The sequence below is a fragment of the Biomphalaria glabrata genome, chromosome 4 (genome assembly GCF_947242115.1).
Source record: "Biomphalaria glabrata chromosome 4, xgBioGlab47.1, whole genome shotgun sequence".
Taxonomy (NCBI): domain Eukaryota; kingdom Metazoa; phylum Mollusca; class Gastropoda; family Planorbidae; genus Biomphalaria; species Biomphalaria glabrata.
The window spans coordinates 9,974,552-9,988,869 of NC_074714.1; the positions used below are offsets into that span (position 1 = coordinate 9,974,552).

At 37.0% G+C, this 14,318-nt stretch overlaps 1 protein-coding gene across 1 annotated transcript in view; it reads left to right on the forward strand.

Annotated features, from left to right (window-relative positions):
* LOC106056555 (serine/threonine-protein kinase Nek4-like) overlaps positions 1-14,318 on the forward strand; it is a 130,670-nt gene that overhangs the window by 34,310 nt on the left and 82,042 nt on the right. The window lies entirely within an intron of this gene.

A 14,318-nucleotide genomic window follows, 5' to 3' on the forward strand; every position in this document is an offset into this window, starting at 1 on the left:
CTACCCTGGCACAAGCACTAGCAAGTATTACTACAGGATAAGAGGAGGACGTATCCCCCCATCCACCCCTTTCCATTTCCCCCCTCTCTCTTCTCTCCTAGCAAACTGGTTTTAATATAGTGGAGACTATGAGGTGTTTATGTTCTGGAGATTTGATTTACAGTCTGTCTACACTTAACAATCAAATGCAAATCAATGCAATAGATATTGAGCCTAGGCCCTAAATTCGAACTTGGTGCTATTTAAAAAAATAATTAATAAGCGTTCACAGCCAAGTTAATATTCTAGAATAGTATAAAATAAAAGCGAACTAATTTTGTGAAGGCTGAATAGATCTTTCAAGGTTGTATTTTACTAACATTATTGGTTAATGGTTAAAGTATTCCTTCGAGACTATTCGGTCTAACCATGTAATATATAGTCTATGGGTCTAACGGAGATTTTCATACATGACGGTAAGGAGAGTGATCCTTAAAGGGTTACGGGCACGACATGGCCTAAATTGTGCCGATGTGCCTAAACTCAAAACTAAACAAAACATACATGACGGAAAAACTATAAATAGCTAGCTTTTTTGGTGTATCCGGTGTACAAAGTTAAGGAAGTGTTGCTAAGCTAGGTGTTTTTTTTTCTATGTATTTAATAATTGTGTGGGCACTTTTTAGCACTACAGAATGAAATCTTCTAAGCTCTTCCCTTGGTTACACAAAAGAATTTCTATTTGGTGAAAGCATTAGACTTGCTCTCTTTGACATAAAACTTATTCAAAAAACAAAAAGATAAATTAGCTGGCGATAATAAAGGAGAAGTAATACGAAGATCAAGTGCCACGCATTGAAATAATGTTAAAATTAAAGCTCATTTCTTTTTTATTAAGTTGGCAATAGTAAAGTTCACTTAAGGGTCCTTGACATAGTTTACTTGAACTTGGAAATCTGCATTAGAGCAGATGCTCTTACGTTAATGCTTCTGGTAGTTAAGGAATAACAAGAGTGCAGTGGCGTATTTTGGGTGGGTGGGAAGAGGGAGGAGAATTTGAAATCCCCCCCCCGGGCTATTAAATATTACGCAAAATGCAGGGGCCCCAAAGAGGCCAAGCCCCCCCCCCCACTGGGCTCCCAAATGATGGCGAATTCCTAGCTACGCCCCTGCAAGAGTGTCATGAGGTCAACGCAATGACCGACTTTACTTTCTGAGAAAAAATGTTTAGTTCCCATTGGAGTAGGATGAATTTATACGCCACCTAAAAATCTAAAATTAAAAAATTACTCTCTACTCGGGATACGAATGGACCTCATGCACCAATCGTAAACAAACGTGATAATATTGATAAAACAACGAAACAAAAACTGTCTCGTGACAGCATGTGTGTATTACGTCATTTGTATAGAAGAGATAGAGAATCACGTGGCTAAATGTTGTTTGTTTACGATTGGTGAATGAGGTCCATTAAAGATCCTCTCGGTACACAAGTTAAGCGCTTTTTTGTTTCTTATAACCAAGCAAACTGATGATTTATAACTGAATATCTGACACGTTGTTGAGGATGTTCACAGTCAACTAAACCTTGTCAAGGGAGTTAAACTGAACTTCAATATTACCAACTAGAATTTAAAAAATGTGCTAAAAACAGAAGACAGTATATTGTGTGTGTGTCTTAGGCGCATAGAAAATAACAACAGGTTATGTGTGTGTGTGTGTGTCTTAGGCTCATAGAAAATAACAACAATTTAGTGTGTGTGTGTGTGTCTAAGGCACAAAGAAAACAACAACAGTTAAGTGTTTGTGTCTTAGGCGCATAGAAAACAACAACAGTTTAGTGTTTGTCTTAGGCGCATAGAAAATAACAACAGTTTAGTGTGTGTGTGTGTGTGTGTCTTAGGCGCAAAGAAAATAACAACAGTTTAGTGTGTGTGTGTGTGTGTGTCTTAGGCGCAAAGAAAATAACAGTGTAGTTTGTGTGTATGTGTATGTGTTTGTGTTTGAAGCGCATAGAAAGTTACTACATGTGCATAGAAGGAACAACATTTCAAGTGTTGTTTTCGATACCCACCAATCCATGCCAACTTCAAGTGTTTACGTTTTCGTATCTAACATTCGTATCACAATAGATGATAACATGTATTCATGTATTTTACTTCCCTTGTTAGTGTACTTTTTTTTTTCAGAAACGCAGGTCTAGTTGCCATAGTGACGGTAGGAACGTCAAAGATATCTAGGTGGAATGGTTAAGTCAGCATGAGAGAGAGTCTGCCTCACAAGTTCTAAGTTGCTAATATTTGTCAATACAACGAGTTACGATATTAACGCTCTGACAATGCAAATGTTTGAAATTTGGTTCAGTTATAGGCAAGATCTATCCTTGAATGGCATAGTTGAAATTGTAACTACCAAAAAAGAAGAATTTTGTACAATAAACTGAGGCTCTCACGTTGAATGATCAAGATCTATAGGTTACCTGTCATTTGGTGGGAAAAGAAATGGTCGCTGTTTTTTTTCTCTTTCTGCTTTCCACATGTCTTGGGGCGTTGTGGATGAGCGGTTAAGCGCTTGACTCCCGAACCGAGTGTCCTTGGTTCGAATCTCGGTGAAGGACTGCGATTTTTTAATTTCGAAATGTTTAGGGCACACTGATTCTATTCAACTCTAATGGGTACCTGATTTAAGTTGGGAAAGTAAAGGCGAGTGGTCGTTGTTGCTGGACCCCCCTGCTCGTTATCCGTTGGCCAAAAAAACAGATGACCTTAATAGCGTCTGTCCTATAGATCGCAACGTCTGAAAGGGGAACTCACTTCTCCACATGTCAGCCTCGCAAGAAAATTGTAGAAAATTCTAGACGGTCTATTCCTTATGTTACTGGTAACAGAACTATTTCGTAAAAAAAAAAAACTCTTACGGTATTATCAATGTTTAGAACAGGATGTTTTGAATCTAAACCAGTCCAAATGTGCTTGTATTTTTACTTGTTATTGATTAGATTTTTTAACTGCTTAACCAGAATAGTAGGCTGCTTTGTCATCGCAATAAAAAATAAAGACACGCCGCGAATTATATTGTATGTACCTTTGAAAGTTAGTTACAGACACTTCTATACAGGATCTAGAATTTGATATATGAAAGACACGTTTTCCTCTTTATAGTTGTTATCATAAATGTTTTATGTTAGTATATCTCTGGTTTGCAAATAAAAGTAGGAGATGTCAAGCTTATCATTTTCTTGATATGAAAACGTTAATTGTGCTGGAGTATTAGTAAATGACCTGCCCAGCGTAAATGTCGGACCACGTATCCGGGATAGAGGACGAACGTATGCCAAAGGCAGTCCTTTTTGGTGAGCTGAAAGGTGGTCGACGTAACAGTGGTGCCCCACGGAAACGCTTTAAAGACCACCCTAGACGCCAACTTTCCTTAGCTGACATAGCACCTGGTTGCATGTGGCCTCAGAACGAGATAGCTAGAGACCAAAAGAAAATCCGCTACCGAAGAAAGACGCAGACGGCGAAAGGAAAATCTTAATCGACAATGGTCATGCTTGCTCTGGAATTGGTGAAATATGTAGGTCACGGCTGGGATTGCGTAGCCACGAGAAATATTGCATTACTCATCAATCTTCGGACTCGAAGACAAGCCTTATTATTATTAGTAAATGATTGGCCAAAATACTGAATGTTACTCTATGACAAATATCACAAAAGCTATAGATGTGATCTGGTCTAATGTTGCAATATTGAATGTTACACTATGATAAATATCACAAATGCTATAGATCTGGTCTAATGTTGCAATATTAAATGTTACACTATGATAAATATCACAAATGCTATAGATCTGGTCTAATGTTGCAAGAAATCGCTTGTTTTACGGCTAAACCTTTGCTCTTACTCTTGACCTTGAAGAAGTGCCTAAGCCCCCGACCTCCATAAAAGTTGCGTACATCTAGGACCGGTGATATCAAAGTCTTAAATCACTGCCTGACAACGGTAGGATCATCGGATTGACCAAACATTTACAAGACCTAGATTAAGCTCCGGGATCTATCAAATTTAATTTAGAATGATCTCTTCAAAGATCAATACTACAATGGGGTGTCGGTAGGAACGACGCAGTTTATTTTATTTGTGCACACACGCAGCGAGAGCCATAGAAACCTACCAGGATTTAACAACAGTACATATCGAATGAAGGGTGTGTCCCTGGCTCAGTCAATGATATGTAGATCTGAGTACATTGTTTGTAAGAGTGGCATTGTTCAAAGAAATGCTTGACTACAGACTTCATGGCGCAAGCATTCCTCATTCTTGTTCGTCTTCTGTCAAGCAGACATTGGATCAGATCTCAATGGGGCGTCTGATTCTCAATCTACAACATGATGTATCCTAGTGGCATTGAGAGTTTGAGACTAGATATTGTTCTAAGAAATATATTTTTTTCTACCTGAGACTTCATAAGTAGACGTTTTATCCACCCCCTACCCCCTTTTCTTTTCTTTTATTCATACATAACCGTAGGGAAAAGTTTTTTTTACTTTTGTCCTGTCCGTTTGTCTGTTCATTCTTCTGTTACATTTTGATCTAAAAAAAACACAACCTTAGACATAAATAAATATAGACTGGTCGATTAAAGAGTTTTATGAAACGAAAATTTGTGACTTGCAATTTTGTGTACTTTATTATACCGCATTTATGAGCAGTATAAAAGTTAATTATTCATAGCTATTTCAGCCTTTCTTTCTAACACACTTTTTTGGAAGAAAACTCCACTGCTTTGGACAGATTACTACAAACCCACGAATTTTTATCTTCAGAGATATCTTTTTATAAACACTTTCCACGTCATTTTAGCATGGGCCTGCTATTTGAAAATACACATAATGAAATGAGCAAATTCGCGAATAAATATTGAGAAATGTCAAAATGACTTGAAGAAATAAAATTCAATGTCTTTAATAAGTAGTCTATCAAGCTTAATGAAAGCCTGTTTAATGCTAGTGGGTCAACTCAGTGAGTTTCTGAATGTCACTAGAAAGACATTATTCTTCTAGTTTTTTTTAAATATATTTTCCTATACACGAGACGACTGGCACACCTGATGGGACTTTAAACTTAAGACAGAAATCTTCACGAGCGTTCCACCTGATGGGACTTTGAACTTAAGACAGAAATCTTTACGAGCGTTCCACCTGATGGGACTTTGAACTTAAGACAGAAATCTTCACGAGCGTTCCACCTGATGGGACTTTGAACTTAAGACAGAAATCTTCACGAGCGTTCCACCTGATGGGACTTTGAACTTAAGACAGAAATCTTCACGAGCGTTCCACCTGATGGGACTTTGAACTTAAGACAAAAATCTTCACGAGCGTTCCACCAGATGGAGCTCAAAGAAAAACAACTGGTCTAGATAGGAAACGGGTCTCAAACTGTTGATAGGCTACAAACAGAGTTTACATTTAGGAAAAATAACTGGTCTAGATAGGAAACGGGTCTCAAACAGTTGATAGGCTACACACAGAGTTTACATTTAGGAAAAACAACTGGTCTAGATAGGAAACGGGTCTCAAACAGTTGATAGGCTACACACAGAGTTTACATTGAGGAAAAATAACTGGTCTAGATAGGAAACGGGTCTCAAACAGTTGATAGGCTACACACAGAGTTTACATTTAATCATAATTAATTTCTTTTTTGTTTGTTTGATCATGAACTGTTCCAAATATCTTTAGAGTGCAGTGACTATCGAAGTCACGTCAAAACGTTGGCACCATAGACATAAATAAATATAGACTGGCCGATTAAAGAGTTTTATGAAACGAAAATTTGTGACTTGCAATTTTGTGTACTTTATTATACAGCATTTATGAGCAGTATAAAAGTTAATTATTCATAGCTATTTCAGCCATAACCTATATAAGTATTACAATATTTTCACTAGTGTTTTGTTTAATCTCTAAGAATGAAGATCATGCAATTTTTCATAATTCGGAAATCCGAATACAATAGATATACATGTTTTCAAGTTACATGAAGTTACTTCCTTCGGCCAGTCTATATTTATTTATGTCTATGACAACAACTAAATGCGCTATGAAAAACCAGATTTACTATGGCTTATTTTTTGTTCGCAATAAATTAACAATTGGGGATTTTGGTGTTCTGAAAACAATAACGTTTGTTTTGCTTGAATAAAATCAAGTTTTTAACATCTTTATATTGGTTTACTAGGCATAATCATTATGACCGTTCGCGTGGGATTCTATTTCGGGCAATTTCCCAGCGCCATACACTTAAAGAGCGACCACCGCAAACTAAACAAAATTAAACTTTTTCAAATATGAAATATGAAAAAAAAAAAGAGTAGAAAATGAGATAAATTGTACACATAATCTAATGCGTCATTACTCTCGCAATGATTAAGACAAAATACTGCTTATGACCTGCGGCGCTGATTAGCTCTACCCCAACGCTCACCAATGCTCTCTGGCTGTTCATATTTTTCATGTGTCATTTTCAGTGCTGCGTTTTAAAGCATTCAGTCGAAACGGCGTGAATCATCGGTACGCAACAGTCAAGAATGTTTTGTGTTTTTTTTTTAACAAGAATGACACAATAGCTTTAGAGTCATCTAGCGAGTCACACACTGCTACAGTTGCATATGTTGTGCTCATGGGAGAGGTACCTGCTTTACCCCTCCCTATGACAAGAGATTTTTTTAACAGAGGCCGCCCGTTCCAGAAGATTGAATGTCGTGACAGTGTTGTGTAAAATAAAAATGTTCTCTTAATATGTTCTCTGTCTATGTTCTCTTAATATGTTCTCTGTCTATGTTCTCTTAATATGCTCTCTCTTTGTCTCGTTACTCTCCTTCTCTGGTCTCTTTTGGTCAAATCATTTTTTTTTCAAATTTTCCAACCTCTTATCTATTCCCTCTTTCTAATTCTCTGTGAGTTTTTTTTATCTATCCCCTCTTTCTATTTCTCTGAGGGAGTTTTCTCTCTATCCCCTCTTTCTATTTCTCTGTGATTTTTTTTTCTCTATCCCCTCTTTCTATTTCTCTAGGGAGTTTTTTTTTCTCTATCCCCTCTTTCTATTTCTCTGTGGGGTTTTTTCTATATCCCCTATTTCTATTCCTCTGAGGGTTTTTTCTTTCTATTTCTCTGAGGGTTTTTTTTCTCTATCCCCTCTTTCTATTTCTCTGTGAGTTTTTTTTCTCTATCCACTCTTTCTATTTCTCTGAGGAGTTTTTTTTCTCTATCCACTCTTTCTATTTCTCTGAGGGTTTTTTTCTCTATCCCCTCTTTCTATTTCTCTGTGAGTTTTTTTTCTCTATCCACTCTTTCTATTTCTCTGAGGGTTTTTTTTCTCTATCCCCTCTTTCTATTTCTCTGTGAGTTTTTTTTCTCTATCCACTCTTTCTATTTCTTTGAGAGTTTTTTTTCTCTATCCCCTCTTTCTATTTCTCTGTGAGTTTTTTTCTCTATCCACTCTTTCTATTTCTCTGAGGGTTTTTTTTTCTCTATCCCCTCTTTCTATTTCTCTGTGAGTTTTTTTTCTCTATCCACTCTTTCTATTTCTTTGAGAGTTTTTTTTCTCTATCCCCTCTTTCTATTTCTCTGTGAGTTTTTTTTCTCTATCCCCTCTTTCTATTTCTCTGAGGAGTTTTTTTCTCTATCCCCTCTTTCTATTTCTCTGTGGGTTTTTTTCTATATCCCCTATTTCTATTCCTCTGAGGGTTTTTTCTTTCTATTTCTCTGTGGGTTTTTTTATCTCTGTTTTTTTTTCTCTCTATCCCCTCTTTCTAATTCTCTGTGGGTTTTCTCTCTATCCCCTCTTTCTATTTCTCTGTGGTTTTTTTTCTCTCTATTCCTTATCTTTATGCCTTTTTTTGTATTTATCGACTTTCTCTCTTTCTTTCGAAATATCCTTTTTTTCTGACCTTACCTCATTCTTCTTTCTTTCTATCTTTCTCTCATCTGTTTCTTCCTTCCCTCTTTGTTAACTGCCCCTTTCGTTCTCTCTCTCTCTCTCTCTCTCTCTGTTTCAGTTTACTAAAAGTCGTTTAAGAATTGTTTCTCCGGGGCCGACTAAAACTCTGTAATCTCTGGATTACCTATTTTCACATTTCTTCTGACTTCCTGGTCTCCCGGACCTGCCTAACTCACGGGGGAAAAAAAGGTGAAGTATAGGGGGGGGCCTACCACCTGTCCATGGGACCTAAACTCAGTGTGAACGGCCAAATGTCAAATTCTTCGTTTCTATGGACAGTAAAGATCAAACACTCCATACCACCTGTTTCTGAATGGCGATTGTTCTTCTCCGCCACTTACAGTGACTACAGTGGTATGGTGTGTACAAGTGTATTCATACATGTATGTGTGTGACTTGTAAGTGTATGTGTAAGATCCACATAGGGGGTGGCTGGAAATAGTGTCACACTTCCTCTTGCTAACTAGATCTGCACTCTGTGAGAAAAAGTATTATTCGTTTGTATGGAGACGCGCCGTAGTAGACAGACTTTGAACGCGACATTTAGTGACGTCACGACTTAGATGGGCTGTAGATTATTTATGTTAATAATATAGTCAATTGGTGTTAGGACTTCAGAGAGAGAATGTGATATTACGGACAGAGGCTCGACTACGGCCTTTTCAGTATTAAACGTCATCCAAGTTTGTCTAACGGTTTGGACTTAGTCTTTCTACTTGTTACATGTGTGGGTCCTGTTACTTGTAAGTTAAGTTAAGTACACCTGTACAAGAAACCAAGACGTCTCCGGAGTAATCTGTCAGACAGCCATCAACAACTACAAGGGCAGGGCCTATCACGTAGCCTACCACCAAAATTACACACCAGTGTCGATAGATTATTTGCACCCTTTTTCATCTCAGGATGAAAATCATGGCATGACAATATTTTAAGGTAGTTGCTGCGTCACTATCGCAGAGACCTGCGATTTTATAAAATTACACTTAAATCTTCGAAAACGATTTCAGAAAAGGTGCCTCACTCTATCGTATGTTTCAATTATGAGTATAAAATAGCAAGACTACATAACAAATAGTGATGTATAGGTGAAGACTGTATAGAGGCATAGCTCAGTGTAGTATAAACAAACTATAGCAAGAAATTTGGGGTTTAATTGGCCAGGAAGTTATACTCGCAAGGCAATTATGTTTGGAGATTTGTTTAAAAGAGAGAAAGAGAGATTAGCTAAACAGGAAAAATGTGCTTTAATAAGTAAACAGGTTCATTGATAGATTACTTGATAATGGAACGTTGGTTCTAGGTGTGAAATGAATGGAGTTTAACTAATCATTCTCATTTAATTAAGATAGCACAAGAGACAGAAAAATACATAGTACATATATAATGGTGATGGGGGATACCCTTTAATCAAATATACAAAGTGAACATTCGCCTGTATGTATTTGTCTGTATTTATAATTGCATGAAAAATAGATCTTTTTGTTTTAAACTGTGCACAGATTGTGCAAGTAAGTCTTTAAACTGTGCACAGATTGTGCAAGTAAGTCTTTAAACTGTGCAGAGATTGTGCAAGTAAGTCTTTAAACTGTGCAGAGATTGTGCAAGTAAGTCTTTAAACTGTGCAGAGATTGTGCAAGTAAGTCATTAAACTGTGCAGAGATTGTGCAAGTAAGTCTTTAAACTGTGCAGAGATTGTGCAAGTAAGTCTTTAAATTGTGCACAGATTGTGCAAGTAAGTCTTTAAACTGTGCACAGATTGTGCAAGTAAGTCATTAAACTGTGCAGAGATTGTGCAAGTAAGTCATTAAACTGTGCAGAGATTGTGCAAGTAAGTCTTTAAACTGTGCAGAGATAGTGCAAGTAAGTCTTTAAACTGTGCAGAGGTTGTGCAAGTAAGTCTTTAAACTGTGCAGAGATAGTGCAAGTAAGTCTTTAAACTGTGCAGAGATTGTGTAAGTAAGTCATTAAACTGTGCAGAGATAGTGCAAGTAAGTCTTTAAACTGTGCAGAGGTAGGCAATGTCTTCGATTTCGAAGACTAAAGATGAATGTAGTACTTCACATCACTATGCAAACCCAGTTGCGACCTGCATATATTTCCACATCCAATGAAAACAAAGCCGTTGTCCGTTGGAAGTGAATTTAAGTTTTTCTTTTCGTCATCTGCGTCAGTCTTCAAAAAGTCAAACAAGTTCAAGGTTGTTTTGCCGGCCACCAGATCCAACAGCAACATGATGTTTGATGAGTAAAGGTAAAGGTATTTGGGCTGGGCAACATGACACCCTCGATGAGGATTAATTTCAAAACAGGATACTCCAAAGAACAGCTAGATCCCAAATAGATAGTATTTGTTTACTTTTTTGTTTTACAGCGGTAACAAGTCGTTATTTCAGTGTGAGGCCATGTTAATTTCAACCAGCTACGTCACTTTAAGAAGAGGAACATAAAAACTACTTTAAAAAAACAAACAAAACAAAGCTTATGCAAAGTGTTGATGTATCAATTATTTTGGACCAGTCTTGTAATTAAATTTCTAATAGATCTAGACTCTATACTAGTCCAACAACAATAAACATGTGCGATTAATTATATTTTTACCAATTGTTTTTGTTTAGCGCTATTTGATGCTTTTAGCCTTTCAAAATATGCTATGATCCTATCACTTATAAGGAAGGAGGTGAGTGGAGAAAGAAAGAAAGGCACATCTGGGTGGATTTTACTGATTTTATCGTAATTGGTTTTTTTTAATTAAAAAAAAAAGTGGAACAACCTGAATTTGAACTCATGGCTTACGCCTTTAGGGGCATACGTGCTAACCACTCTGCTAGAGAAGATTGTATAGATATATAATGTTTGTTTCAATTGAGAGCTTCGACATATAAATAGGAATAATTCAGCTTATACCAACATTTCAGTCAATTGCTTTCCCTTGTTCTAGATACCAAACTAAATAATTAATTACCAATTGTTAATTAATTATTGTTGTTCCTCTATAATTGATTCCCATGTTGGCATGTAAAAGAAATAAATGTGCAAAATTTCAGCTTGATCCGATATTGGGTGTCGAGAAATAACGTGTTCAACCTTTTTACCAGACAGAGGGAGTTGATAGAAGCTGTGTGGAAAAAAAGTATCCTAGTCACTTGGAACCAGATCCCTGCTACTTCATTGTCGCTGTGGGTAGAAGTCTGGTTGGGCCGGATAACAACACGTGACGGGCATGATGTGGTCCGCAGGCCGCTGTTTGGGGCATCACTGCTTCAAAATATGCTTAGTTGTTGATACCGTTTTAGACCATCATCATCAATCCCTTGACTTTCGTCGTAGGGCTGCTGTGACAGTTCACGTGACCATATCCCTCCACCTTTCCCGGCCAGCAGTTGTTCTTAGCAGGACATCAAGAGAGAGGGCGGTCCATTCTTTGACGTTGTCCAGCCAGCTTTTCTTCGTGCTCGCTCCACTGTACCTTGAAGGATGACATTTAACAGTCAGTCATCTCTTACAATATGATCAAACCAGCTTAGCTTTTGTCTCTTCACAGTATTGAAGAGTCCCTCCTCTTTGCCAGCCAGAGTGTTGACTTGTACAAGTACAAACTCATTTGTCTTCTTTTCCTGCATTTTTCTGTAGCATTTATTCTCAAAGGCTTGAATTCTTCTTTCAGCCGCAGAGTTCAGTGTTTACCTTTCACATCCATACAGGAGTATAGAGATCACTAGCGAAGAATGCAGTTGTTTTATTTTGGATACGTTATACTAATGTCAGCAAATTCAATCAATTACTACTAGGCTAAAAAGCGTATAGCAACTTTAAAACAGATCCTGTATTTTGTTAACAGTATCTCAATGTTTAAGTCATAAGTCGGCTTTATTAACTGAATTCGAATCTTTACAATTTAAAGTATAACTATTTCAAAATGTAAATATGTCTGTTGCTACGTTGAAACATTCGTTTCATAGCATTCTGTTCAAAACATGTTTTCATGCCAGCGTGGAAACTGGGACTGCGTGTTGAATAGAAAATCGAGTAACCACTTTTTTCAAAGCCCGTTTTTATGCATTTCATAAGATTTCAATAGTTACCCACACATCAACTGCACTTATCTTAAACAAAGTCCATTTTGGTGTGTGTGTGTCTGCGTTTATTTCAAACTCAGGAATCGTTTCTTTTTTTTTTTATCGCTGAAACGTTTCCCTACGAAGGTCACCCCACCCCAACTGTTAAATTTGAACAAATCTTGATCAACGCAAGAAAAGTGTAAGGTGCCAATGTATAAGGGACATTGTTAGTGTTACTACCTTCCCTCTCTTCCCCACAGCTGTAGCCTACAGAATAATATTGTTAACAGAACAAGTTTGGAGTTGGCAGGAATTTATTGACGCGAGCTTGTTGTTGACAGAATGCAGGGTTGAGTGAACAACTGAGGAATACAACAGAAGACACCTTATATTGAACAGGGGGAAAAAATGGGGGGGGGGAATAAGTCTTCTGTATAATTATGAAACCAATTAATAATAATAATGCAACAGCACTACACCGATTTTTTATCCGTAAATGAGAGAAATACTGATATAAAATTTATTGAAGCTTTGCTCTACACACCAAGTAGTTAGAAAGAAGAAAACAACACTATAATTCTCAACTTAGTTCACTCTTTACATTTTATTATTATTTTGTAAGTCTTAGATCTAGATCTAGAGACACTCCTTATATAGAATAACACATCTTTACAGACCTTCTTTTAAAACTTCCCCCCCCCCCCCGGTTAATTTCGGAAAGGGGGGGTGTTAAAATCAAACTCTTCCTTAGCTGGTTGAACTCTCTAAGATCTGCACCTCTCTCTATTTCTCTGTCCACCCATCCCACAGCTTGGTATTTTCTATTTTATCATATATATAATATGTTTTAATATATTTCTCAGGCATCTGTTGATGGAGGTCTGTACTTTCCATGCTGCCGCCTCAGCTTCTCTCCATGCCCCAGGACCACACAGCAGTGTGACAGCAGGACCGCCCTGACACTAGAGTTAAAGAATTCTCATTCCAGTCGTGCTAGAGACGTGGAGAGACTTCCCTAAGTTTATAATATCAAAGTTGGAAAAAAAATCTTGCACATGTTAATTAGACGTATAATTATTTAATGCAGAAAATCTTAATCGACCACCGGTGGACAATAGTTATGCTTGCCCTGGATGTGACAAAACATGTATTCCTTATTAACCTTGGGGCTCGAAGACAAGCCTTATTATTTAACGGAAGACAAGCTTTATTATTTAATGGAAGACAAGCTTTATTATTTAATGGAAGACAAGCTTTATTATTTAATGGAAGACAAGCTTTATTATTTAATGGAAGACAAGTCTTATTAGTATTATGATTTAATGAAATGCTTTTGAAATAACCGGGGGGTGGAGTGGTAAAGCGCTAAGTCTCTCTCGAATCTTGGTAAAGGCTGGCATTTTTAGCTTAGGAATTCTTAGGGCGCTGCTGTGTATGTTCTGGTCCGTCAGAACAAAGGTTACATTCAGTCTATTGAAAACACACCAAGCCCTTCTAAGACATTACACAATGCGTTGGCTAAAGAAGCGACATACATTTTGACTGTACACAACTCAGCAGTCTCTTGACTCGCATCAGTGACTAGCTATTCTTCGATACGCTATTAAAAATAAATGTAAAAAAATTCTTTTTACTGAGCTTAAGTTAGGTCGGCGTCTGATAGGAGCCAGATAAATGTTGTGTATATAAGTATGCATGATGTGCATATGTGTGTGTGTTGTTTATGTTTGATATATATCAATGACAAGATGAAGAAACGTTTTGACAACGGGATGTGGGGAAAGAAGGTGGATATTTTCATAGGCAATAGTGTACGCCCATTTGCCGTTATACTAATAAATACTAGTTAAATACGACATTATTCAAAATCTAAATTACTACATTTAAAACGCGTATTTATATATTTATCAAAGTATTTATATATTTATCAAAGAAGACCGAAATATTATCACAAGTAAAATAATTTGAGACTCTAGAAACAGAAACCAGGCTTCGCCTGGTATTTAATCTGGATATAAAATTTCCACATCAGCTTGGGGTGCTTTAAAATTCAATCTAACCTTGTGAGCGTGACATTTGAGAGTCAAGAGTCCATGAATTAGTCATGTCTTGTAACTGTGAGAGTTATGCAGCTTCGTTCTGCTCAATAGTCAATTTACTTCAACACTTTACATTTAAGAAATTTAAGCTCGGTCTAATAGTAAGTATACGCCCTTACATTTAAGAAACAGTAAGTATACGCCCTTACATTTAAGAAACTTCGGTCTAATAGTAAGTAT